Here is a 25940-nt window from a genome sequence, read left to right as displayed (position 1 = left end):
GCAGAGGTAGATACATTTTTGACTAACAAGGCAGTCAAAGGGTATTGGGAGGTAGGCTGGAAAGTGGCGTTGAAGCCACAATCAGATCAGCCATGATATCGCTGAATGGTTGAGCAGGCTTGATGGGGTCAAATGGCCTACTCCTGCTCCTAATTCATAAATTCATACAATCTGAAACCTCATTGAGGAGTCCTGCCAACTGAGCCACAGCTGACACGTATGGACACTTGATAGATCAATATTGTTTGGGCCTTTTTACTTTTTTAAATTTGATTTCTATCGATGACACAGGTTGCCATCCTAATTGACAGCAAACACAACTGGTCAAATGGTCTTCAATCTGGGCTGTAAACCTCTATACGGCACTGAAATATTCTGAAATTTTATGAGCAAGGGCTATTCCTAAGAATCAATTACATGGAGGTTGACAGAATGTTCTTATTGATGAGAGGATTATTCCAGACGGTAGGGATGCCAGCCTAGTGTTGCGCGCCAGCACATAACGGAACGCATCATGGGCGTGCGCGGGCACAAAACGGCGAGCATCATGGACGTACGCGGGCACAGAACGGAGAGCATCGTGGACGTGCGTGGGCACAGAACGGAGAGCATCGTGGACGTGCGCGGGCACAGAACGGAGCGCATCGTGGACGTATGCGGGCACATATACCTTTCTCTGCCTCTTTCTCCCTCCATCGTGGTCTGTCTGAGAGCTGTAATCCACTGGCATCCGCAAACAAGGTGAGTTGTTACCTGGGGATCATACCGGAGACAGATAGAGCAGCGTCCCAACTACTGTCACTTCCCTGTATTTCCAGTTCATTAAATGGAAGTTAATGGATGTAATTAGATTAAGAAACAGGTGGTGATTATTGAAGTAATCAACGATATGGGGGGAGGGGTAGAAGGGGTATTAAAACTTCAAGCTGTTATCCTGCTAATTCCTTCTAACACTTTCTTACAAGGTCACTCTCGGGACAGTTTTCAAACACGGTTTGAATTTTTAAACGGATTGGGAGTTTTCAAAAGATCCTTAGATCCCCGTCTGTTTTCTAACGCGTTTTATTCTCACCTACTTTAACGTGTGCTTTTTGTTTGGCGGTTAAACTTCATCTATATTTTTTCTCATTTAAAAACCAGTAAATTTGGAGCCGTTTTAAATTTCTGTTCAGTTGGAACGGGGCCACAATGTCAATCACCGTTCCGGAACCAATCGCCACCGTTGACCCCGCCTCCTCTAGGCGCTGATTGGGTGTTAATGACGACATTGCATTTCCGACAATCAATTGGCAATCAATTCCTTTTCCTTTTACAGAACTAAAACGCGACCAAAGTTAAACGTTTAAGAAAGGCAGTTAAAGATCTTTCTTTGTTTTGGTTTTGTATAAAGGTTGATTTTTTTAAAGATTTTTTTAGCTGTTTTGAAAGGATTGGAATTTGGAATGCCCTGAAGTTGTACTGACTGCAATATTGCCTCCAGCGGGGCACACATGATGCATCCATGCCCTTAAGTACACGTAGAGGTGCAAGTTACACTGAATTGAATGTGCCAGAACTGCAGCATATGGGAGTTTATGGTGAGCATTGTATATCCAGACAACCATGCCTGTGGTAAGTGGATGAAGCTTGAACAACTTTGGCTCAAGAATTGTTGAACTGGAGTCGGGGTTGCAGGCGTTGCGGAGCGTCAGGGAGGTGGAAGAGTTAACCTGGACAGCGCAGAACTTGAATTGGTCAGGGACAGGAGGGTGTGACTACAAGCCACGCAGATATGGGGATCCAGGATGCAGTGATGGAGGAGCCTTGACTTTGACCAATAGGTATAAGGTATTTGCTACCTATGTGGATGAGGACAAGGACTGCAGTGTGGATGACCATAGCACCATGGTGCAGGAAGCCATTAAAGTTGAAGGGTAGTGGGCATGAGTGTGACAAGAAATGTAGTAGGGGACAGTATAATCAGGGAGAGATATACTGTTACATTGAACCAAAGAATATTGGACTTGAAGCATTAGCTGTACCTCTCTCTCCACAGATGCTGCCAGACCTGAGGTTTTCCAGCATTTTCTGTTACTATACCGGAAAATAGTTTTTCCAACAGCTCCTATAGCACAACATTTTCTAACATTGATTAAGATCAATCTTGCCTATTTCCATACATTGCGAGGCCCCTTTTGACAAAGGCGATGAAATTCATCACCACTGCCCATGTGCCAATTCAGCATTTGGCCACCTGAAGGCAAGAGCCTTTGAGGATCAGGATCTCAAATCCAAGACTAAGGTCATGGTTCACCAGGCTGCAATGATCTGCACACTCCCACTTATGTCTCTGAGGCTTGGAAAACCTGCACCGGGCACCTCAAAGCAAAAGTGTCTGCAAAAGATCCTCCAAATCCAGTGGCAAGAAAGGCAGTGGAACAGCAACGTCTTCTCCCAACCCAACGTGCCCGATATTGAGGCGTTAATCACGTAAAGCCACTTCCACTAAAACACTTTAGGGATGTCCTCAAAGCACACCTGAAGAGGTCAGATGTCCCCATCAAACAGCAGAGAATCTTCATCTGGAACATGCAGAGGGTCAACACAGTTGAGAAAGTGCAAAAAACTACCAGACAACTCATTTAACTGACCCTCCAAGCAACACCTAACTCACATGGGGCAGAGTCTGTAGATGCTTTGGACTTAAGCACCTCAGAATCTATCGGATTGGAGTAGAAGCAAGTTATCCTCAAACAAGGGAGTGCCTAAGAAGAAAGAGTGACTGGTAAGTTTATCGAAATTGATTTTTTTTTAATTCATTCATGGGATGTGGGCATCACTGGCTAGCCCAGCATTTAATGCCCATCCTTAATTGCCCTTGAGAAGGTGGTGGTGGTGAGCTGCCTTCTTGAACTGCTGCAGTCTACGTGGTGTAGGCACACCCATAGTGCTGTTAGGGAGGCAGTTCCAGGATTTTGACCCAGTGACAGTGAAGGAACAGCAATACATTTCCAAGTCAGCATGGTGAGTGGCTTGGATGGTGGCATTTTGGAAGGTGCTAAGGAGGCTTGGTGAGTTCATGCAGTGCATCTTGTAGATGGAAGGAGTGAATGTTTGTGGACAGGTCGCTAATCAAGTGGACTGCTTTGACCTGGGTGGTGTTATGCTTCTTGAGTGTTGTGGGAGCTGCACTCATCCAGGCAAGTGAAGAGTATTCCATTGCACTCCACTGTAGATGGTGGACAGACTTTGGGGAGTCAGGAAGTGCGTTACTCGCCGCAGGATTCCTAGCCTCTGACCTGTTGTAGCCACAATATTTATATGGCTAATCCAGCTCAGTTTCTGATTATTGATAACCACCAGGATGATTCACTGATGGCAATACCATTGAATGTCAAGGAGCGATGGTTAGATTCTGGTCGTTGCCTGGTGAGTGTTATTTGCCACTTATCAGCCCAAGCTTGGATATTGTCCAGATCTTGCTGCATTTGGACATGGACTACTACAGTATCTGAAATGGTGCTGAACGTTGTGCAATCATCAGCCAACATCCCCTCTTCTGACCTTTTCTGATGGAGGGATAATCAGTTTATGCAGTTTTTTTTATATTTAGTGACTTATTTTATTTTGCAAGTAACTTGAGCTAGGAATGCATGGTGTTGCACATGTACGGTACAGTATTTCAACTTGTAAGTTTTTTCTGTGTGAAAAATGTCTGGAGGAACTTAATTCTGGTTATAACATTGATTCCTATGGGAAGCTATGATTTACTTAAAGTCATGCTTTTCAGGAACGCAACTGTAACTTTGTGAGAACTTACTGTACCAGAAATAAAGGATAACTAAGGACCTAATATCAGCCATGATTGAATGGTGGAGCAGACTCGATTGGCCAAATGGCCTAATTTCTGTTCCTATGTCTTATGGTCTAATATGAGTGAGGAGCTTATAAATAATTAATATTCGCAAAGAAATAATTAATATCAGCAAAGAAAAAGTTTTGGAGAAATTTGAGGAACCAGAAACCAACAAATCCCCAGGACCTAATGACCTACATCCTAGGATTCTAAAAGAGATAGCAGCAGAGATAGTGAATAATGCGTTTCCAAATTCCCTAGGTTCTAGAATGGTCCCAGCAGAGGGAAGGTTAGTAAATGTAACAGTGCTATTCAAGAAAAAGGGGAGAGGAGAAAAGACAGAATTATAGGTCAGTTAACCTGGCATCAGTCATCAGGAAAATGCTGGAATCTATTATTAAGGAAGTCTTAACAATGCACTTAGCAAATTATTGTATAATCAGATATACCATCAACATGGTTTTATTGAAAGGAAAATCATATTCACTTCTCTCACTTTTCCAGAATCACTTTATCCAATTCAGGTTTGCAGGGAGTCGGAAGATGGTTGTGATTGTTGGAGGTCAGTCATGTCAGCTCCAGGACATCACTGCAGGAGTTCCTCAGGGTAGTGTCCTTGGTCCAACCATCTTCAGCTCCTTCATCAATGACCTTCCTTCCATCATAAGGTCAGAAGTGGGGATGTTCGCTGATTGTGCAATGTTCACCATTCATGACCCATCAGATACTGAAACAGTCCATGTCCAAATGCAACAAGACCTGGACAATATCCAGGCTTGGGCTGACAAGTGGCAAGTAACATTTGTGTCCCACAAGTGTCAGGCAATGACCATCTCCAACAAGAGAGAATCTAACCATCGCCCCTTGATGTTCAGTGATGTTACCATCACAGAATCCCCCACTATCAACATTCTGCAGGTTACCATTGACTAGAAACCAACTGAACTAGCAATATAAATACTGTGGCTACAAGAGCACGTCAGAGGCAAGGAATCATGCAACGAGTAACTCACCTCCTGACTCTCCGAAGCCTGCCCACCATCTACAAATCAGGAGTGTGATGAAATACTCTCCACTTGCCTTGATGATTGCAGTACCCACAACACCCGAAGCTTGACACTGTCCAGGACAAAGCAGCCCACTTGATTGGCACCACATCCACAAACATTCACTCCCTCCGCCACCGACGTACAGTAGCAGCAGTATGTACCATCTTCAAGATGCACTGCAGGAATTCACCAAGGCTTCTTCAACAGCACCTTCCAAACTCACGACCACTACTATCTAGAAGGACAAGGGCAGCAGATAGATGGGAACACCACCAGCTGGAAGTCCCTCTCCAAGCCACTCACCATCCTGACGTGGAAATATATCGCCGTTCTTTCACTGTTGCTGGGTCAAAATTCTGTAATTCCCTTTCTGTCAGCACTGTGGGTGCACCTACACCACATGGACTGCAACGTTTCAAGAAGGCAGCTCACCATCACCTTCTCAAGGAATGGGAAATAAATGCTGGCCCAGCCAGCGAAGCCCACATCCCACGAATGAATGAATTTTTTTTAAAAAGTCAAATGGAGCTGTTGAAGGAAATTTGAGTAAGTTCAGTTTAAAGTAAGAGTTCACCGAACTTTTAATATCTTTACTGTAGCTGACTTTTTAAGACTAATTATTAGTATTTTTGTTCAATTTTTATTTAGTACAGTTCTTTTGGTTTAACCCATGAATTTTGTGACTTCATTCTTTTAGTAAATAGATGAGTTTTCAGACTTCTAAACAAAATCTTATTGGTCTCTATCGAGATCATAGTTTGCAGAAGAGATTTACTCGAACTCTACTAGAGATTCAGGTGTTCAGTCATAATGGAGAGACTAAAAAGTTGTGCAGCAATTTAAGATCTGGAATGCACTGCCTGGAAGGGTGGTGGAAGCACATTCAGTGGTAACTTTCAAAAAGGATTCAATAACCATTTTAAGGGGAAATTTTACAGGACTATGTGGAAAGAGAAGGAGAATTGAATTAATTGGTGTGTTCTAGGAGCTGACATAGACATGATAGACTCGATGCTGTACCATTTTATGATCCTTCTGGTAATGTCTGCTGCATCTGTATTTCATCTGTCCACAGACCTTTATCATAAATTTCAAGAGTAGGAGGGGCAGGGAAGACTGCAAAATTGATCGAGAAGCTGGATATCAAACTCGACTCTGAAGACAAAGACAAGGAGGCAGACCTAAGGTAACCTCTGTAATATTACCCACCTCTGGCCCTGCCTCAGCCCATTTGCTGCCGAAACCCTCAATCATGCTTTTTTACCTCCAGATTCAATTATTCCAATGCTGTACTGATTGACCTCTGTGGCACAGGCAGTCAGCAGCACCTAGAGGAGAGTGCGAGAGGAAGACTGTGAGCCAGGCAGTCAGCAGCACTAGAGGAGAGTGCGAGAGGAGCTATAAAAACAGCACGAGAAATGGCAAGAGTTCCACAGCAGAGGTAACTGAGATGAGGAGGTGCTCCTTTTCTATCTTTCCTCAGAAAGAAGAGCAGCAGCCTTGGTAAATAGGACCTGATGAGTGAATTAGAAAATGTAATATTTTTAAAACAAGTAGCTATACTTGGATTTAATTGAGAAGCCCCAGGAATAAGGAAAATTTAGGGCCAATATAATAAAGTAATAACTTTATTCTACTTTAAAATATTTATAACGTAAGGGAAGTAGAGTTGAGACATTGCAGGGCAGCTCAGCCAAGTGGAATGCGTGGTCCTGTCATATGTACGAACAGAAACAATGTGCAGGGGCATGGGGGAAAAGGCAGGGCAATGGCACAAGGTCATAATGCTCACTTGGAGAGCTGATGCAGACACAATGGGCCGAATGGCTTCCTTCTGTGGCATTAAAATTCTTTGATTCTGTTATTTTTGTTCTCCTTAAATTTGTCCAATACTTTGTCTTTATCCTATTCATCTATCACCCCTGTTGCTCACTGACCTATGTTGGCTTCTTGTCTAGTAATGCCTCAATTTTAAGTTTATCATCATCTTGTCCAAATACCCCAATGGCCACACCCCATTCTATCTCTGTATTCTAATCTATCCCTCCAACCATCCCTAGAACTCAAATTTTCTCCAATTCTGGCCTCTTGTGAATCTGCCACTTGCACCTTCAGCAAAAAAGCATCCTAAGTTCTGGAATTTGATCCTTAAACTGCTCTACCTCTTTCCTCTATGATTTGCCTGAGTAGTTGAATCCTAGATATGACTAAATCAGATAAGGTAACCTTTTGTTGGAACTGCTCTGTTCTCTTCACTAATGCTGATTGACCTGCTGAATGTTTTCAGTTTTTGTTTTATTTCTAGCATTTTTAGTGTCTCTTGTTTGGATCCTGAATGTATTTGGGAAGAAATTAGTAACGTTAAATATGGTATTTGGTTACCGACATCGAACAAAATGCACATGCATGGGCCCAGCTGGCCTACCGCATTAGTTAATGCACTGACCACTAAATCATTGAGAGCCAACCATTAAAATACATGACACTAAAAATGACACAAAAAATCTAAGGTAGTAAGAAACTAGCCTTTATAAGAGTGAGCTCTAAGAAACAGACTTCTTAAAGACTGGAGTGCTTAAATAGAATAAAAAAATACTAAAAGCATGGAATTAATATCCATCTAAATCTAAAACACAATGGAAACGACCATCAAGTGAAATTATCAACAACAGCAAAACAAAGTAACCTAACACTTGCCTGTTAATCACCAATCCACTGCTGCTGTGGCAGTGACATCTCTTTTTTTGAATTTCTTTCTCTGTTCCAAATCTACTTGCGCTCTGACTCTGACATCCTCAGGCTTGCTCTGTCTCTGCTACTGGTTCTTCCCTTTTGCTGTCCTCTCACGCTGTTTCCCCTCTGGCTTGCTCTCTCTGTTTGCCACCAATTTTCCACCTTTTATCCAGTGGTGGCTGTTCTGTTTACCATCAGGCAAGCTGTCATCACTTACTGACTGCTGCTACTTCTCCCTCTTTTATCTGTCATCTCACTCACTGGCCCTCTCCCACTGGTGTTCTCACATTTATCCGTTGGCCTCTGCTACTGTTTCTATTCAGTTTAACTCTCTCTCTGCTCTCATAGACTTTCTCTGCTGTTGGTTCTCCTGCTTTTGTCTGCTGTCCTCTCACACTGTTTCCTCTGAGGCTCACTTACTTTGTTCTCACTCACATCTCCATACTTTTTCAGTATCTCCACAAGTTGGAAATTACCCTAATCCTATGCTTGTAAACCGAATAGTTACAAGGATCAAAGTTAATTGTCTGGCAGAGGGTTATCACTTCATCCAATATGAGGAAAAATTAGATAATAGGCTTTAAGGAGACATTTATCCTTGCAAAACTAAAAGTAATTTCTTTGTTTTGAATTGAACATTGACAAATCTCACTGTGTATGCTTGAGTGAATAAATAACCATGCAGAGGTTTTAGTATTTTTGGATGGGGTGAGAATGCTTTTAACGTATTTTTTCTTTGCACCTCAAGAGCTTTTCACACAAGCTGGTTGGACTGTCGAACAGAGAAGTTACTAACTTGTGTTTCTATTGTAAATGTTAATTAATGAATATGGATTATTTATCTGTTGTATTCTGACGTTTTTAAATTTTCTCTTAACAGAACTCTGACCAGGTTGTGTCTTAACGTGAGACAGCAAGTGAAGAGCCAGCTCTATCTTTCCAAATCTGTACATGAAGGCTCACACCTTCCCCAACGCAAGGACTTTGACAAGGAGGGTATGTCCATTCGTCAGGGGTTGAAGCAGCGCACCAGGTACCTGCTAAGAAACCTAAATGGGATGTTTCTAAGGCACACAAGATCTGAGGCTTTGGACCTGATGACACAGGCCCCAGTATTCTGGTTGACATTACCAAGGGAGGTCAATACCTGAACAAAATCAGGACAGGACAACCAATGAAGTAAGTTCTGATGATACAATGTACTGTAATGGGAAATATAAACTATGAAGAGAGTTGATAGTGAGGAACAGAAGAGATCAAAGTGGGTGCGGGATGGATTAAAATTCTGACAATGCAGTCGTGTACATTTCTGTGTATTCTCTGTGTGATAGTCTACACTCTGAAATGGCTGCTAATAGTAAACATGTAGCACATGGGCCTCTATGCTCTGACTTGTGAACATGGAGGATAATAATATGCTACAAACAAAATATATTAGGTTTTTAAAATAATTTTGCTAAATCTGGATTTAGCTTGTCAACCTTCAAATAATTTAACTTGACAGAAGAACTCTTCACATTTCAATCACTAAATATCACAATATTCTGATTATATTTCTAGCAGTTTTTGGAATAGTTTTAATTTCATAAACCAGTTCAGTATAATGTAATGATCAGTGTATATTTTCACACTATACTTAGTTGAGTTACACAATTGCCCATTTGCACACTGACGTAGATTTCAATTCCTAGCTTCCTCAGCAATGGTTATTGTTTAAGACATTACAGAAAATGATTATACCCACTGACTATAAAATTGATTGGAAAGAGAATTAAATTCCTGTGGCTTTAAGAAAGAAACTTTTACCCAAGTATAGTGGGTTATTTTTGGTCATTTATAATCCATCAGTACAGTTACAGATTCCTTCCTCTGAACTTGAGTTGTCAGGAAAGAGTTTTTTTCATTGTTTCTGCTGAACAATAGCATGTGATTTGTATTGAATTTAAAATATGTGCTATCTCCTGACTAGCTGTATGAATCGAGCCCTGCAGCAGAGGCTCTGGACCTCTAGACCTTTCATAACAAAGGCTGTTTTCTAGGGTGTTCTGTGTGATGAAAATATGCATGTTTCAAGGTTTGACATTGCTTGCTGTTGTCATTGACCGTGGCGGCCAGATTATCCCAACAGCCAGAGTCCTGTTCACCTGTATATTAACTGCACAACCCAAACTTATGGATATCCAGATACAGCCCCTCCTCTTCAAGAGAGCTGAACTACATTCAGTACACTTGAGATAGTGGACAGCCTAAGACAAGAGTAGACCATCACTGTTAGTTAAAATTCAGGATCTTCTGGAAGCTTTTCATTCACTTGTTTGGTAGCGCTTTGCACAGACTAAAACTCAGTAATCAGCGTGTGTTTCACTCCTATCAAATCAGCCACAAAGTAGCCATTCCACAGAATTGGATTGAATGATCAATTACTGTATTTGTTCAATGATTAAAAAATGATTAATGAGCCATACTCCACTAAGTAGCAGACTTTATGAATGTCAGATATTCTGTTTAATAGCTTCAATAGACTGAGCTAAAACGGGCAGAAATATCTTGAGCAAAAGACAATTGCAAGCACAGGAGATGCAACACTTGCCTTTCAGCTCCTCAGTTGCTACTAACCAGTACCCAAAACACCACTTCCAGCTGAATCAGCTATTTACTTGTACTTTCAGTTTAGGATTCTATATTCATTGCTCATAATGCAGTCTCCACTACATTGGGGAGAACAAATACAGATTGGATGACTATCTTGCATGACTGAGCTTCTGGTCACTTGCCATTTTAATTCTCCACCTCACTTCCAGTCTGAGATGTCTGTTCTCTGCCTGCTACCTTATTCAAATGGAGCTCCAAGAATAGCACCACAACCAACAGATCAGATCTAACTTGAACATCTAAACATTTTTAAGATCTAATCTCTGCAGTCCTGCCATATCCAGTTGTGATGATGTTGGACAATTAAACAACTCTCGCTGGAGGAGGATGCTGCAGAAATATCCCCATTCTCAATGATGGTGGAGCCCAGAACATCAGTGCAAAAGATAAGGCTGAATCATTTGCAATAATCTTCAGCCAGAATGGCCAAGGTGGATGATCTACCTCCTCCTCCTCCTCCGGAGGTCCCCAGCATCATAGATGCCAGTCTTTAGCTAATTCAATTCATTCCACATGATATCAGGAAAGAGCTGAAGGCACTGGATACTGCAAAGGCTATGGGCCCTGTCAACATTCCGGCAATAGTACTGATCACTTGTGCTCCAGAACTTGCTGTGCCCCTAGCCAAGTTGTTCCAGTACAGCTACAACACTGGCATCTACCCAACAATGTGGAAAATTGCCCGAGTATGTCCTGTACACAAAAAGCAGGACAAACCCAACCCATCCAATTACCACCCCTGTCAGTGTACTCTTGATCATCAGTAAAGTGATGGAAGGAGTCATCAATGTTGCTATCAAGTGGCACTTGCTTAGCAATAACCTACTCACTGCTCAGTTTGGGTTCCGCCTGGGTTACTCAGCTGCTGACTTCTTTACAGTCTTGGTCCAAACATGGACGAAAGAGCTGAACTCCAAAGGTAAGGTGAGAATGACTATCCTTGACATTAAAACAGCATTTGACCGACTGTGGCACCAAGGAGCCCCAGCAAAACTGGAGTCAGTTGGAATTGGTGGGGGGAAAACTCTGCTGGTTGGAGTCATACCTAGCACAAAGGAAGATGGTTGTTTTTGTTGGAGGTCAATCATCTCAGTCCCAGGAGTTCCTCAGGGTAGTGTCCTTGGCCCAGCCACCTTCAGCTGCTTTACCAATTACCTTCCTTCTATCATAAGGTGAAAAGCGGGATTTTTAAAAAAATTCATTCATGGGATGTGGACCCCGCTGACTAAGCCAACATTTAGTGCCCATCACTAATTGCTCTTGAGAAGGTGGTGGTGAGTTGCCTTGAACTGCTGCAGTCCATGTGGTATAGGGACATCCACAGTGCTGTTAGGAAGGAGTTCCAGGATTTTGCCTAGCGACAGTGAAGGAATGGCAATATATTTCCAAGTCACGATGGCAAGTGGCTTGGAGGAGAATTCAGTGGTGTTCCCTTTGTCTATGCTGCCCTTGTCCTTCTAGATGGTAGTGGTTTTCCAGGTGGTGCTGTTCCCCTGTATCTCTGCCCTTGTCCTTCTAGAGGTAATGGTTGTGGGTTTGGAAGGCACTGTCTAAGGAGCTTTGGTGAATCGCTGCAGTGCAGCTTGTAGATGGTACACACTGCTGCCACTCCAATGGTGTTCACTGATGATTGCACAATGTTCAGCATCATTTGCAACTCTGCAGATACTGGAGCAGTCCATGTCCAAATGCAGCAAGACCTCGACATTATCCAGGATTGGGCTGATAAGTGGCAAGTAACATTGCCCAGCACTAGTGTGGCGGGAATGACCATCTCCAACAAGAGAGAATCTAACCATCTCGCTCCTTCACATTCAATAACATTACCATTTCTCTGCTATCAACATCCTGGGGGTTACCATTGACCAGAAACTGAACTGGATTGGAATGCTGTGGCTACAAAAGCAGGTCAGAGGCTAGGAATCTGAGACGAGTAACCTGCCTCCTGACTCCCCAAAGTCTGTCCACCATCTACAAGGGCATAAGTCAGGAGTGTGATGGAATACTCCCCACTTGCCTGGATGAGTGCAACTCCAACAACCCTCAAGAAGCTTAATATCATCCAGGACAAAACAACCTGCTTGATTTAGCACCCCATCCACAAATATTCACCCCGCCTTCACCGATGCACAATGGCAAGATGCACTGCAGGAACTCACCAAGGTTCCTTAGACAGTACCTTCCAAATCCATGACCACTACCATCCAGAAGGACAAGGACAGCAGATGCATGGGAGCATCACCACCTGGAAGTTCCCTTCCAAGCCCTCCATCATTCTGACTTGGAAATATATCGTCGTTGCTTCACTGTCGCTGGATCAAAGTCCTGGAACACCCTCCTTAACAGCACTGTGGGTGTACCTGTACCACAGGGACTGCAGTGGTTCAAGCAGCTGGCTTACCACTGCCTTCTCAAGGGCAATTAGGGATGGACAATAAATGCTGGCCCAGCCAGCAATCCCCCACATCCCATGAATGAATTAAAAAAGCAAAGTCACATGTAGGCCAGATTTTCTTCCCTAAAGGGCATTAGTGAACCAGATGGGTTTTTACAACAAACAATGGTTTCATGGTCATCATTAGACTGTTAATTCTAGATTTTTATTGAATTCAGATTCCACCATCTGCCATGGTGGTATTCATACCCAGGTTCCCAGTGCTCTCCAACAATATCGCTACACCATCACTTCCCTAATGCTAGCATTAATCAGTAAGGAGAAAATTGAGGAAGATGGTGAGGTGGAAATTTTTCTGAATAGGGTGCTTTAAAAAACTGCATTCTATGTAATGGAATGATAGAGGTGATTCTGTTCATTTCAAGCTGACTACTATGGGATTATTTTACTTTTGTTATTCTTAACCAGGTTTGATCGCTGGTAGACCTTACCTGGAGACTCCATTGCAACAGCCTCACAGATCATTGCAAGAGACTCGCAAGTGCCTGAAGGAGGGTATCCTAGCCTTAGAAAACTTCTTGGATATGTTGTAAAATCATTGTCTGCGTCTTGTATATGTCTTGCCTATATTAGCACTTTAATCTTAAAAGCATTACTCACCAAGAGAGCATAATTTTAATAGAAGATATGAGAGGGACTGTTTAATATGAAACATACTTAACATTTATGGTTTAAAAGTTCACCATATTAAATTATAAAACCTGTTAAAGCTATCTTATGTTGTTGATTTATGCTCCTCACACCAATTAGGGGAGATTTTTGGAGTTTTGATAGTTCATCCCCTCACTTAGTTGAATCAGTGTCCCTATCAATCACTTGCATGTTAAAATGTGTTACAGAATAAAATTCCTTGAATACTCTTGTCTTAATCCTAACCTCTGAAGATTGCCTATAATGCATTGATATGGCATTACACTTTACTACCTCAACAAACAAAATTAAATTGTGCTGTTTGTCTCGCTAATTAATTGCTGCAAGTGCAGATCAGCGCACCTGATTTAATTAGGACATTGAATTGTTGAGCTATACCAAGAACATCACAATTCTGAACAAACTTAACCATGGCCCTAGCCAAGCTGTTCCAGTACAGCTACAACACTGGCATTTACCTGGCAATGTGGAAAATTGACCAGGTATGTCCTGTACACAAAAGGACAAATCTAACCCTGTCAATTAATGCTCCATCAGTCTACTCCATCATCAGTAAAGTGATCAGGAGTAGCGGCTATCCTGAGCCGCTGCTCAGGAATCCACCCCTCCGTCCTTTTCAGTGGTTGGCGGAGAGGAGGGCTGTGGCCGCAGGGGTGACCAGGATCGTGGACGTGCTGGGTGGCGGAGGACTGGGCTGGATGCTCCCGCAGGAGTTGGCGCGACGCGCGTCTGTGAGTGTCCAGGTCGCAGCCGATGCCATCCAAGACCTGAGAACGGTCGTGCTCGGACCCGACGTTATTTTGGGTCTTGAGGCGGCCCAGGTGCGCAGTGGTCTTCCGTCTGAGCGTTCCCCTGTTCGGACGGAATTCCACATTGGCCCCAAGCCCCGAACCCTCCCTCGGATGCTGGTGCCCCGCAATATGAGCCGCCTCGGGGACATGCCCTCTGTGCCTTTTGGCACGGCAAAGAGGGGCTTTTTGTACGGACTGCTGCTGCACACCTTCCATTTTCTCGCCCTTGTCCGTCGACCGGACACGCCCTGGCGTGCCTTGTTGCCGTCCGGCGGTGGAGGCCTCCGATGGGAGGCCCTCTACGGAGGTGTCCTCCCCCTTTCTATCGGGGACCTGGGTTGGAGGGTGTTGCATGCAGCAGTCCCTTATAATAAGAGGATGCATAGGTTCACGGACTCTCAGGACACATGCCCTTTTTGCGGTCTTGTGGAATCCGTGGACCATGTATACATAGGGTGTTGTAGGCTGCACTCCCTTTTTAGTTATTTGAAAAACCTTTTATTGATGTTTTGTTTGCACTTCAGCCCCACGCTCCTGATCTATGGGCACCCGGTGCGGAAGGGGGTCTGGAAGGAGGAGGACCTCCTCGTGAACCTGCTCCTGGGCCTGGCCAAGTTGGCCATTAACAGGTCCAGGCAGCGGGCGATCGACGGGGGAGTCCCGCCCGATTGTTTGTCCCTCTTCCGTGGCTACGTTCGCTGCCGGATGTCCCTGGAGAAGGAGCACGCGGTGTCTGCTGGCACTCTCGAGGCCTTCCGTGCTCGGTGGGCACCGCGGGGACTGGGGTGTTTTGTTGACCCCTTTAATCACATTTTGATTTAAAGTTTGTAAGTTTCCTTTAAACTTTGTTCTTGGTTTTACAGCTGACCTGAATTAGGGGCTGTGCCTGATTTATCCCAATTTTGTTGATTTGGTTTTCATTTAAAAGATTATCAGTAAAGTGATGCTCAATTTGGGTTCTGCCAGGGCTGCTCAACTCATGACCACATTACAGCCTTGGTTCAAACACAGACAAAAGGGTTGAACTCCACAGGTGAGGTGAGAGTGACTGCCCTTGACATTGGCATCAATGGGAATCAGGGGAAACCTCTCCACTAATTGGAGCCACACAACACAAAGGAAGATGGTTGTGGCTGCTGGAGGTCAATCATCTGAGTTCCAGGAATTATTGCAGCAGTTTCTCCAGGGTAGTATCCTAGACCCAACCATCTTCAGCTACTTCATCAATGACCTTCCTTCAATCATAAGGTCAAAAGTGGGGATGTTTGCTGATGAATGCAAAATGTTCAGCATCATTCCTCAGATACAGAAGCAGTTCATGTCCAAATGCAGCAAGACCTGGACAATATCCAGGCTTGGGCTGACCAGTAACATTTGTGGCACACAAGTGCCAGGTAATGACTATCTCCAACAACAGAGAATCTAACCAATGCCCCTTGACACTCACTGGCATTATCATAGCTGATCTACATCCTGGGGGTTACCATGGACCAGAAACTGAACCGGACCAGCCATGTAAATACTGTGGCTACAAGGGCAGGTTAGAAGCTAGGAATTCTGTGACGAGTAATTCACCTATTGACCCTACAAAGTCTGTCCACCATCTACAAGCCATAAGTCAGGAGTGTGATGGAATACTCTCGGAATCTTCACAACGCAGAAGGAGGCTATTTGGCCCATCGAGTCTGCACTGGTCCTATGAAAGAGCATTCCACCTAGTCCCACTCCCCTGCTTTATCTTAGTAACCTTGCACACTTTCTTTTTAGGTAGCAATCCAATTCTCTTTCGAATACATCAATTGAACCTGCCTCCAGCACCCTTTCAGGAAGTTTGTTCCAGACTCTGACCACGCTTTGGGTGAAAAAATTTTTCCTCTCATCACTTCTCCTTTGCCAATTATTTTGAGTCAGTGCCCCCTAGTTCTAGATGTTCTTTTGAGTGGGAACAGTTTCTCACTATTTACGCTTGAATCTAGGATCTTGAATACCTCCATCAAGTCTCCTCTCAGCCTTTTTTTCTCCAAGGAAAACAGTCCCAACCTCCAATCTATTCTCAAAGCTACAGTTCTTCATACCAGCAATCATTCTTATGAATCTCCTCTGTGTACTCTCCAATATCTTCACATCCTTCCTCAAGTATGGCACCTAGAACTGGACACTACTCCAGATGAGACCTAATTAGTATCTTATACAAGTTCAACATGACCTTACTCTTGTACTCAATGTCCTTATTAATAAAGCCTCAGATACTATATGCTTTATTAATTGCTCTCTCAACATACCCTGTCATCTTCAACGGCCTATGTACATATACACCGAGGTCCTTCGGTTCCTGCACCTCCTTTAGAGGCTCTCCCTTTATTTTATACTGTCTCATCATATTTTTCCTGCCAAAATGAATCACCTCACACTTCTCTGCATTGAACTTCATCTGCCCAGTCCACTAACATATCTATGTTCTTTTGAAGTTCAAGACTCGCCATCACAGTTGACAGTTCCAATCTTCATATCATTTGCAAATTTTGAAATCATACCCTGCACACCACAGTCTAGGCCATTAATCTATATCAGGAAGAGCAAGGGTCCCACCACTGACCGCTGAGCAACTCCACTACAAACCTTCCATGCTGAAAAACAACCATTTATCACAACTCTGTTTCCTGTCACTCAGCCAATTTCTTATCCAAGTGCCTACTTTCCCTTTTATTCTGAGCTAAATTTTTCCCACAAGTCTGTTGTGTGGCACTGTATCAAATGCCTTTTGACAATCCATTTACACCACATCAACAGTGTTTCTCTCATCAACCTTCTCTCTTGCCTCCTCAAAAAATTCCAGCAAGTTAGTTAAACATGATTTTCCCTTAATGAATCCATGCTGGCTTTCCTTAATTATCCTGCACTTGTCTAAGTGATTATTGATCCTGTACTATAGTTTCCCAAAGTTTCCCTACCCACTGAGGTCAAACTGACTGGTCTGTAGTTACTAGCTTTATCCTTGTGTCTCTTTTTGACCAAGGGTGTAACAGTCGCAATTCTCCAGTCCTCTGGCATCTCTAAGGAAGACTGAAAAATTATCACTAGTGCCTCTGCAATTTTCACTCTCACTTCCCTCAGTACCCTTTGATGCATCTCATCTGGTGCTGGTACCTTGTCTATTATAAGCAAAGATAGCCTTTCCAACACTCTTTCCTCTTAATTGTAAGGGTACTCGTTCAACACCTGCACTATTTCTCCAGCCTCCACATAAAAGTCCCCTTTTTAGTTCTTAATCGGCCCTACTCTTTTTCTTTTACCATCCTTTTATTATTTACATGCTTGTAGAAGATCTTGGAATTCCCTTTTATGTTCACTGCCAGCCTATTTTCATACTCTCCTTGCTTTTCTTATTAGTTTTTTCACATTCCCTCTGGTCCTATATTCAGCCTGATTCTCCATTGCATTTTCTAACTGACACCTGTCATACATGCACTTTTTCCTTTTCATCTTTACCTCTATCTCATCATCCAGGGCGCTCTGGATTTATTTGTCCTACCTTTTCCCTTCAAGGGAATACATCTTGACACTGCCTGCAATACCTTTTCTTTGAAGGTGGCCCATTGTTCAACAGTCTTTTCTGCCTGGTTCCAATTCACTCGACTCAGATGCATTCTCATCCCATTGAAGTTGGCTTTGCCCCAATTAATTACCTATGCTCTGGATTGTTTTCCATCCTTTTCCATGATTAACCTCAACTTTATGATACAATAGCTACTGTCCCCTAGAGGCTCTTCCACTAACATTTGATCCGCTTGTGCCAACTCATTCCCCAGAACCAGTTCCAAAGGTGCATGCCCTCATGGCCTGGAAACACTTCTGCAGAAAATTATCTTGAACGCATTCCAGGAACTCTTGTCCCTCACTGTAATTTCTCTGCAAATTTGTTTCTCCACATCCCTTCCACTCAATTGCCAATTGACTGTGATAATATCCTGCCTATTCCATAATACAGTTGACGTGGGCAGGCAGGCCGCTTTTTAAAAAAAGCTGTACTGCAGCGGTTCAAGAAGGCAGCTCACCAGCACCTTCTGAAGGGCAACTAGGGATGGGCAGTAAATGTTGGGCCAGCCTGCAAAGCCCACATCCCATAAATGAATAAAATTAAACATCTTGGGACATTTTATTATGTTAAACATACTACATGAATAAGTTGTTGCGCCCATTTTATTGCAACAATTACACTTGCATCTTAGTTTACTCATTCTATTTATTCCCTTTTTGTCAACTTTTTGGTGGTCCTCTGCTGGTCTCTAAAACACTCCCAATCCTCAGACTTACTACTGTTTTTTGCAACATTGTACGCCTCTTTTAATCTAATATCCCTAACTTCCTGAGTGAGCCACAAATGGGTCTTTCTCGCTGAGATTTTGTTTTTCAATGGCGTGTATTTTTGCTTAAGATTTTTAATTGTTGCTTTAAATGTTTCCCACTGTACATTTACCTCCATAACTTTTAATCTATTTACCCAATTAACCTTAGCCAGTTCTCCCCTCATACCTATGTAATTGGCTTTAAGTTTGAGATTCTTATTTATGTTTGGAGTATGTCACTTTCAAACAACATGGAATTCAATGGTATTATGATCACTATGTCCCAGTGCATCTTTCACTGTGACATTACTAATTAACAATCCTTCATTACATAATACTAAATCTAAGATAGCTTTATCCCATGTCGCTTCTGCCATGTATTGCTCCAAGAAACCGTCATAAAAACATTCTACAAATTCATCCTCTAGACCATTCTTGCCATTTGATTGTCCCAGTCTATATGAAACCTCCAAAATTATTACATTTCCTTTGTTACAAACTCCAATAATTTCTTGTTTAATGCTCTGTCCAATGGTATAACTACTGTCTGGGGGCCTTCAAATTACTCCTACCAATGTTTTCCTTCTTTTGCCAGTCCTGATTTCCACCCAAACTGATTCTATTTCTGAGGTCAGATCCTTTCTCACTAATGTACTTAGATAATTTTTTTTCACTATCAGGGCTACGCCTCCTTTGCAATTCTATCTATCTTTCCAAAATATTGTACACCCTGGAATATCTATTTCCTATCCTTGATCATCTTGTAACAATGTCTCAGTAATGGAGATGATCTCATTTACCTCTGTACCATCAGTTCATTTATCTTATTGCAGACGCTTTGGGCATTCAGATAAAGAACCTTTCATTTTAATTTTTTTACTTCTATTCCCTGTAATGTCCTTATTTGCCTATGTTTAATTTTGTTAAACTCTGCCCCTTCCTGTCCCATTCTGCTTGTCTTTACCCAAATTACTACATTGTTCTGAAGCCTTCACCTTTCCATTTAGATTCCTAAATCTCCCTTCACCCAAACCCTCCCCCCGGCTCCATTAGTTTTAAAGCCCTACCCATAGCCCTAGTGATACGATTGGCCAGGACACTACTCCCAGCCTGGTTCAAGTGGAGCCCATCCTAAAGGAATATCTCACTTCTCCAAGTATTGATGCCAATGCTTCGTGAATCTAAACCCCTTCTGCCCACCCCACTCTTTCAGCCACACGTTTAATTCTCTAGTCTACTTGACCCTGTGGCTCAGGTAACAATCAGAGACAATTATGTTTGATGATCCGTTTTCTCATTTGGTCCCTAACTCCTCAGATTCTCTTAGCAGATCATCATTCCTGGTTCTACCTATGTCGTTGGCTCCCAAATGGGCTACAACAACTGGGTCCTCCTACTCCAAGTCCTCTCCAGCAGCAAGGACATGTCCTTAGCCCTGACACCAGGTAGGCAACACAACCTTCAGAGTTCCCGGTCATGGCTGCAGAGAGCAGTATCTATCCCCCTGACTATATTGTTTCCTATCACTACCATTTTCCTCTTTGCTCCCCCAATTTAAATGGCATCCTTCACCATGGTGCCATGGTCAGTCAGTACATCCACCTTTAAGTCCTTCTCATCCACTTGGGTAGCAAGCACCTCATACCTGTTGAACAAAGTCAGGGGCTGAGGGTCCTCCACCAATATATGCTGCTTCCCCTTACCTTATGGAGTCATTGAGGTCTACAGCACAGAAAAAGGCACTTTGGTCCGTTGAGTCTGCGCCGGTCAAACAATCACCTAACTATTCTAATCCCGTTTTCCAGCACTAGGCCCATAGCCTTGTATGCCATGGCATCGCAAGTGCACATCCAAATACTTCTTAAATGTTATGAGGGTTTCTGCCTCTACTGCCCTTTCAGGCAGTGAATTCCAGATTCCCACTGCCCTCTGGATGAAAAAGTTCTTCCTCAAATCCCCTCTAAACCTCCTGCCCCTTACCTTAAATCTATGCTCCCTGGTTATTGATCCCTCCAAGAAGGGGAAAAATTCCTTCCTGTCTACCTTATCTATGCCCCTCATAATTTTATACACCTCAGTCATGTTCCCCCTCAAGTTCCTCTGCTCCAGGGAAAATAACCCCAATCTATCCAATCTCTCATAACTAAAACTCTCCAGCCCAGGCAACATCCTGGTAAATCTCTGCACTCTCTCTAGTGTAATCACACCCTACAATGCAGATTCCAGAACTGCACGCAATACTCTAGTTGTGGCCTAACCAGCATTTTATACAGTTCCAGTATAACCTCTCTGCTCTTATATTCTTTGCCTCAGCTAATAAAGGCAAGTGTCCCATATGCCTTCTTAACCACCTTATCTACCTGTCCCGCTATCTTAAGGGACCAGTGGACATGCACGCCAAGGTCCCTCTGATCCTCAGTACTTCCCAGGATCCTACCATTCATCGTGTATTCCTGGGCCTTGTTTGTCCTGCCCAAGTGCATCACCTCACACTTATCCAGATTAAATTCCATTTGCCACTGATCAGCCCATCTGACCAGCCCGTCTATATCCTCCTGTAATCTAAGGCTATCGTCCTCACTATTTACCACCCCACCAATTTTCGTGTCATCCGCAAACTTACTGGTCAACCTCCTACATTCAAGTCTAAATTTATATATACAACAAGCAGCAAGGGACCCAACACCGATCCCAGTAGAACCCCACTGGACACAGGCATCCAATCACAAAAACACCCCTCGGCCATCACCCTCTGCTTCCTGCCACTCAGCCAATTCTGGATCCAATTTGCCAAATTGCCTTGGATCCCATGGGCTCTTACCTTCGTTATAAGTCTCCCATGCAGGACCTTATCAAAAGCCTTGCTGAAGTCCAAGTAGACTACGTAAAATGCATTGCCCTCATTTATACGCCTGGTCACCTCTTCGAAAAATTCAATCAAATTGGTCAAACATGACCTCCCCTTAACAAAACTATGCTGACTGTCCTTGATTATTCCCTTCCTCTCAAAGTGTAGATTAATTCTGTCCCTCAGAATTGCTTCCAATAGTTTCCCCATCACTGAAGTCAGACTGACTGGCCTGTAGTTCCCTGGTTTATCCCTTCCTGAATAACGGTACCACATTGGCTGTCCTCCAGTCCTCTGGCACCTCCCTGTGGCCAGAGAGGTACTGAAAATTGCCAGCACCCCTATCTCCTCCCCTGCCTCACTCAACAGCCTGGGATACATTTCATCCTGACCTGGAGACTTAGGACCTCCGGCCTTTCTATGCTAATTTCTTTAATTATATCACAGTCCTTCTGCCTGATTTCCATACCCACGTCGTCCCTCTCACTTGTGAACACCGACACAAAGCATTCATTTAGAACCCTACCTACGTCTTCCGGCTCCACACACAAATTACCACTATGGTTCTTAATGGGCCCTACTCTTTCCCCAGTTGTCCTCTTTTAAAGCACTTGTAAAATAACTTTGGATTTTCCTTTATTTTACCTGCCAATGTTTTTTCATGCCCCCTTTTTGCTCCCCTAATTTCCTTTTTAAGTACCCCCCTACACATTCTATACTCGTCTAGGGCTTCTGTTATTTTGAGCTCTTGGTATCTGCCAAATGCCTCCCTTTTTCTCTTTATCCAACCCTGTATATCCCTCGACATCCAGAGTTCCCTGGATTTGTTGGTCCCACCCTTTTTCTTTACTGGAATATGTTGGCCCTGTATTCTCCCTATTTCCTTCTTGAGTAAGTCCCACTGCTCTTGATGCAGATTTATCTAAAAGTAGCTGCTCCTAGTCCACTCTGGCCAAATCATATCTGATCTTATTAAAATCGGCCTTCCCCCAATTTAGAACTCTGATTTCTGGCCCATCCTTGTCCTTCTCCATAACAACCTTGAATCTAACGGAGTTATGGTCACTATCTGCAAAATGCCCCCCCATTGAAATCTCTACCATGTGCCCGGCTTTATTCCCTAAAATTAAGTCCAGGACTGCCCCCCTCTCTTGTAGGACCTTCTACGTACTGGCTTAAAAAACTCTCCTGGATGCATTTTAAGAATTTTGTTCCCTCTAAACCGATCATACTATGACTAACACAGTTAATGTTGGGGAAGTTGAAATCCCCCACTATTCATACCCTATTATTTTTACACTTCTCTGAAATTTGCCTACATATCTGCTCTTCTATTTCTCTCAGACTGGGGGTCTAGAGTACACTCTCAGCAATGTGATTGCTCCTTTTTTGTTTTTAAGTTCTACCCATATGGCTTCATTTGGGGAGCCTTCTAAAATGTCATCCCTCCTTACTGCTGTAATTGACTCCTTGATCAATATTGTGATACACCCTCTTTTATCTCCTTCCCTGTCTTGCCTGAAGACCCTATGTCCTGGAATATTGAGCTGCCAATCCTGCCCCTCTCTCAACCATGTCTCTGTGAGAGCAATGACATCATACTTCCATATGTTAATTTGTGCCCTAAACACATCTGCCTTACTTGTCAGACTCCTTACATTGAAATAAATACCATCCAACCTTGTGCCTGAACTGGCCTATAATTTCTATGTCTTCCAGACTCACTTGCTCTCTCTTCTAATTTTGGCTGTGCATCTCCCCCTGCTGAACCTCCTCTTAGGATCCCATCCCCCTGTCAAGTAAGTTTAAACCCTCCCCAACAGCACTAGCAAACCTCCCCGCAAGGACGTTGGTCCCATTCTGGTTCAGGTGCAATCCATCCGCCTTGTACATGTCCCACCATCCCCAGAAATGATCCCAATGTCCTAGAAATCTAAAGCCCTCCCTCCTGCACCACCTCTTCAGCCACACATTCATCTGGACTAACCTATTTTAATACTCACTAGCGCATGGCACCGGAAGTAATCCAGAGATTACTACCTTTGAGGTCCTGTTTTTTAATCTGCTTCCTACCTCCCGAAATTCTGCTTGCAGGACCTGATCTCTCTTTCTACCTATGTCGTTTGTACCAATATGTACCATGATCTCTGTCTGTTTGCGCTGCAGCATCAAGAATTCAGTGACATCCTTGACCCTGGCACCAGGGAGGCAACATACTATCCTGGAGTCACATCTATGGCCGCAGAAACACCTGCCTGTTTCCCTTACTATCGAGTCTCCTACCACTATTGCTCTTCCCCTCTTTTCCTCCCCTCCTGTGCAGCTGAGCCACTCACAGTGCCATGAGAGTGGCTATACCCCCCAGAGGAACCATCACTCTCACCGTTTTCCAACACAGAAAAATGGTTCTCGAGCAAGATGCACCCTGGGGATTTCCTGACTACCTGCCTGATACCTTTCTTCTGATTGATAGTCACCCATTCCCTCTCTGCCTGCACTTCTGTAAGCTGTGGGGTGACCACATCTAAAAACATGCTATCCACAAAACTCTCAGCCTCGCAGATGCACCTCAGTGCCTCCAGCTGCCGCTCAAGAACCGAAACTTGGAGCTCAAGTAGCTGCAGCTCATGGCACTTCCTGCACACATGGTCGGTCAGAATGCAAGGAGCATCTAGGACTTCCCACATGTTGCAGGCAGCACATAACACAGCAATGAGCTGCCCTGCCATGCCTCTAATTGAAAAGAAAACCCTCACTTTAAATACAGTAAAAAAATTTAAATTATTTATGTACTTTAAATAAAAACTAGAACTCTTTCCTTTCCTTAGCTTAATCTATTTTAAACTGGAGAAAAACACTTACCCAATACTCACAATCAGCTCTCACATTTGTGCTGATGTCACTTTTTGAAGCTTTCCCGCACTTGCGCTGGTTCTTATCTCCGCCATTCTCCTGCGCTGTCTTCTGATGTCAGTTTTGTTATTTTCAATAAGAACTGACTGCAGGACACTCTTCCCAGGCTGTTTCACTGCAATGCTGACTGCAGGACACTTTTCCCCACTCATACCTGCCTGCCTCACAGTCACACCATCGGTCCCCGACCATTGAGCAACTCCAAGGTTCTGCCTAATCTAAGGGATGTGACTGCCTCTTGGAACAAAGTGTCCAGGTGACTGTCCCCCTCCCTGATGCCATGCAATGTCTGCATCTCAGACTCCAGCTCAGTAAGTCTGAGCCAAAGTTGCCTAAGCTGCAGACATTGAAAATATGGTCTTCCGGAATTTCAGTGCATTCCGTAGATATCCATATGCTGTAGTCATGGCACACTACCAGCCCACCCATTTCTGTTGAACATTATTTATTTAATTAATCAATTAGTTAATAATTTACATAGAAAAAAATAGGAAGTTGCACTCACTTAGCTTGGAGACAAGAATTAAAATTGACCAGCTTCTGGAGGCTGAAAAAGCAGGGAAAAAAAGCTGTCACCCTTGCACCCAATTCCCACACGAACCAAATTCCCAACTACACACTGTCTATGTCTCACTCCTGGATAGTTTCCTTTCCATGCGTCCCTTACTTCATGCAGTTTGAAAAAAATTTCTTCAATCATCTGAAATTAGCTGCTTCAATAGGTGTTAATTACTGTAGCAGGAAGCTAAGACAGCCAGTGACTCCTCAGAAGCTATATAAGCAGAAAGGTTTTCAAACCTTTGCCACTGCCAGGCGACTCCCTGTTTAACAAGGTTATTTAACTAATTTGAAGGTTGAAAGTTCTATGTCACAGCCTGACTTTTAGGCTCTGACATAAGCACTTTCAACCTTCAAGTAACTCCACGCATGGATCCCTTTTTGGACCCTAACCGGCCCCAACTCTCTCCCTAATATCTTTTTACTATTTAGGTGCCTATAGAAGATTTTCTGGATTCCTTTTATGTTAGCTGCCAGCCTCTGCTCATAATATCTCTTTGCCTCTCAAGTTGTTTTTCACTAATCTTCCGAATTTTATATATTCAGCCTGGTCTCACTTGTATTATTAACCTGCCATCTGTAATACGCACCCTTTTTCTTCTTCATCTTACTCTCTTTCATCATCCAAGATAGTTCTCGCTTTGTTTGCCCACCTTTGTTTCTTCACAGAACTGTTATGACGCAGCAAGCCGTTCAGCACATCATGTCTGCACCAGCTCTGCAAACAAGCATTATGACTTAGTGCCATTCTCCTGCCTTTTCCCCATACCCTTGCGGGATTGTCCCTTGACTGTACCTGAACAATCTCCTCTCCACGCCATTGTTCTGTTAATAGTTTTGCCTGCCAATCAAAAATTGTAATTTATCTGGATCAGATCCATTCATGCCCCACTGAAATTAGCCTTCTTCCAATTAAGTATTTTTAATCCAAATTTGTCCTTGTCCTTTTCCATTGCTAATCCAAACCTTATGGTACTATGATCACTGTCCTCTCAAATGTTCCCCTACTGACACTTGTTCCAATTCATTCTCCAGAACCAGATCCAGCAATATCTCTTTTCCCATTAGGCTGGATCAAGAAAATTCCCCTGAATACTTCAAAAACTCTT

The 25940-nt window shown here is 43.3% G+C and overlaps 1 long non-coding RNA gene and 1 other non-coding gene across 5 annotated transcripts; both read left to right on the top strand.

Annotated features, from left to right (window-relative positions):
- Nucleotides 1-602: 602 nt before the first annotated feature.
- LOC121277826 lies at nt 603-13599 on the top strand. Of its 4 annotated transcripts, XR_005942999.1 has the most exons (7): nt 619-741; nt 1407-1611; nt 2036-2764; nt 5960-6070; nt 6155-6325; nt 8498-8796; nt 13133-13599. It is a non-coding gene; the product is annotated as an uncharacterized LOC121277826 (long non-coding RNA). The 4 variants fall into 4 exon arrangements; XR_005942982.1 differs by lacking the exon at nt 1407-1611 and having other exon boundaries at nt 603-741; XR_005942993.1 differs by lacking the exon at nt 619-741 and having other exon boundaries at nt 759-1611.
- Nucleotides 8910-9047, top strand: LOC121285845. The gene has a single exon (XR_005944809.1). It is a non-coding gene; the product is annotated as a small nucleolar RNA SNORA5 (small nucleolar RNA).
- Nucleotides 13600-25940: the final 12341 nt, after the last annotated feature.

The sequence above is a fragment of the Carcharodon carcharias genome, chromosome 1 (assembly GCF_017639515.1).
Source record: "Carcharodon carcharias isolate sCarCar2 chromosome 1, sCarCar2.pri, whole genome shotgun sequence".
In the NCBI taxonomy this organism is placed as follows: Eukaryota; Metazoa; Chordata; class Chondrichthyes; order Lamniformes; family Lamnidae; genus Carcharodon; species Carcharodon carcharias.
The sequence above is the reverse complement of the archived record's forward strand: the minus strand, read 5'-3'. Positions and strand labels throughout refer to the sequence as shown.